This window comes from Chlorocebus sabaeus, chromosome 7, assembly GCF_047675955.1.
Source record: "Chlorocebus sabaeus isolate Y175 chromosome 7, mChlSab1.0.hap1, whole genome shotgun sequence".
NCBI classification, from domain to species: Eukaryota; Metazoa; Chordata; class Mammalia; order Primates; family Cercopithecidae; genus Chlorocebus; species Chlorocebus sabaeus.
The window spans coordinates 72,243,634-72,246,491 of record NC_132910.1 but is presented as its reverse complement, the minus strand read 5'-3'; the positions used below and the strand labels follow the sequence as shown (position 1 = coordinate 72,246,491).

The window sequence follows — 2,858 nt, the reverse complement described above, 5'->3', positions numbered from 1 at the left end:
CTGTTGTTTAAAGAATAATTTTAAAAATTCCCTTATATGCACATTTCTTCCTTCTATAATCTCATCTAAAATTATGAGCATACAGACAGTTGATTTTCAAGGTGTATGGGGGTTACACAAAGAGGTTTTTAAAAAATATCTATTGACTTAATTGAGAACCCTTTTTTTTTTTTTTTTTTTTTTTGCTTTTCGCCCAGGCTGCAGTGAAGTGGCACGATCTTGGCTCACTGTAACCTCTGCTTCTGGGGTCAAGCAATTCTCCTGCCTCAGCCTCCTGAGTAGCTGGGATTACAGCCACCCACCACCATGCCAGACTAATTTTGTAATTTTAGTAGAGATAGAGTTTTGCCATTTTGACCAGGCTGGTCTCAAACTTCTGATCTCAAGTGATCCACCTACCTTGGCCTCCCAGAGTTCTAGTATTGCAGGTGTGAGCCACTGCACCCTGCTGAGAAGAAGTGTGTGTGTGTGTGCACTTTTTTTTTCTGTTGTTCATGGATGTTAGCACTGACTCACATTTCCAAAGGCAGGCTTCTATAATCTGAGGATTCTAACTGAGCCTATTTGTTTATTATGAGAAGTCCACAGGGAGGTGAAATGCCAGCCATTAAAGAGAGCAAAGATGAAGACACTGAAGGTTTAGGGGTTTTGTTTGTTTCATGTTTTTTACTATTTGAATTTTGAATATTATAGTGGGAGTATTTCATTTCATTTTCTAGAATCCTTGGGCTAAAACATGCCATCACAGTAATATGATGCACACAAATGCTCTTCCTCCACATCCTTTTAGAAAAACAAAACAAAAACTAAATCATCTTAGTTGCTTTGGTTAGCACTAATTTTGTAAACCCCAAGAAAGATTTATTGGTCTGTATCTTAGTTCCTGCTACATAATGAAATGCTAATTTCATTTTTATAAAATAATTTCTACATTGAGCAAAAGATAATTTTAAGTATCAAATCAGATCTTATTTTGTAGGTTTAATATTTTAATTGCTTTTTTGCACTTATAAAATAATTTTAAACTTATCAAAAATTTTTACAAAGTGCACAAAAATATTTTTTTCCTCAGCCATTTGGAAAGAAGTTACCACTGGAAGTTTAAAGTCTGTTTTAAACTTTAAAAAGGTACCCACTGGATGATTTAGTCTGCATGTCCTATCAACAAGGACATACCACAAGATAACTATCAAAATCAGAAAATGAACATCGATAGAGTACTACATCTAATCCTCAAACCCCATTCAGGTTTTGCCAATTATTCTATTACTATCCTTTGCATAAAAAAGGCTTCAATCCAGGATCTTACATTACATTTAGTTTTCATAAATTTTAGTCTCTTACAATCTAGGTCAGTTTCTCAGTCTTGGCTTAACTTTCATGACCTGACACTCTAGAAGATTATAGGCTTGATCTTCTCTAGAATGTCTCTCAATATTCTTTTGGCTAATGTTTCTTTGTAATTAGATTCAGATTTTATAATTTCGGCAAGAATATCACAGATGTGGAACTTTTTAAATGCATCTTAACATATGATCATAGTTTGGCTTTTTCTCACTACAGGTGATTTTAACCTTGATCATTTGATTAAAGTGGTACCTGCCAAGATTCCTCAATGTAACGTTATTCTTTTATATTTCCCCTAGTATTCACTACATACTTAGTGGTGGGAGTATGAAATTATGTAACGATCCCATTTCTTATCAAATTTTCAGCCACCAGTTTTAGCATCTATTGATACTTCTTACTGAGATTATTACTATGATGGTTTTCAAATAATGATTTTCTAATGGGATAACGTTCTCTACACTTATCAGTAGGCATTCTCATGTAAAGAATAGCCTTTTCTTATCCCCATTTATGTTTATTTTAACATTTGCATCAGTATAGGTTAATAATTCCTACTTTATTTGATGAGTTATAATATATTCTTATAATTACATATTTTGATGTTGAAAGTATGCCATATTTGATCAATTCTTTGAATTCTTCCTAATTTCTGGCACAAAAAGAAATTCCAGGCTCATCAATTTCACATCCATATGAAGATCACAAAAGAAGAGAATGAATATGAATTTTTGCAATTTTTTATAAAAATCAGCTTACATATGACAACGTCCTGTCTCTTCTCATCTCTGATAGCATGTCCCAATCCTTTTGTATAGCTGATAAAGCAGAAGTCACTTTTGGTCAGAGCCCTTGCATTAGTTTTGTTAGAGATGATAGGAAATATTCTGAATCAAATCATGATCGGTTGTTATTATGTATAGGGTCCTTCTATGTCTATAAAATGAGAACTGTTTCTGAAAAGCTTCTACAGAGCATATAGGAGGAAAGTTATTGGATATAAGTCTGTTATATAAATGTCAAACAATAATTGCAACTTAAAAACCAACTTTATTAAGGAAGAAATAGTTGTGCTCACTTCAGCAGCACATATACTAAAATTGGAAGAATACAGAGGTGATCAGCACAGCCTACATGCAAGGATGCAATGCAAATTTGTGAAGCATTACATAGTTTTTAAAAGGAAAATAAAAGAAATAATTTTTATTAAAAGTTTTAACATAAATGAGACAAAGGAAATGAGCTATAATTATTACTCACACGTACACCACACATTCTCTACACTCATACCCCCTCTCCTGAACTCAAAATTCAAAATGAAAACCTTGGGGAAAAGTGCAAGCAACCTCAGAAACTCTTTTCGACCTGAACTGAGTGCAGAGTGCCCTCTAGAGGCATCATTAAATCAATGCAATCTTTCCAACGGCAGATGAACTGAAGCTCCACAGAAGCTTTTCAGAAGCAGTTCTCGTCAAATAGGTAGAATTACCCTACACATAATAACTGATCAT

At 33.6% G+C, this 2,858-nt stretch overlaps 1 non-coding gene across 1 annotated transcript; it reads left to right on the top strand.

Annotated features, from left to right (window-relative positions):
• Positions 1–2,417: 2,417 nt before the first annotated feature.
• Positions 2,418–2,524, top strand: LOC119623981 (U6 spliceosomal RNA). Its single transcript, XR_005240082.1, has one exon. It is a non-coding gene; the product is annotated as a U6 spliceosomal RNA (small nuclear RNA).
• The last annotated feature ends 334 nt before the right edge of the window (positions 2,525–2,858 follow it).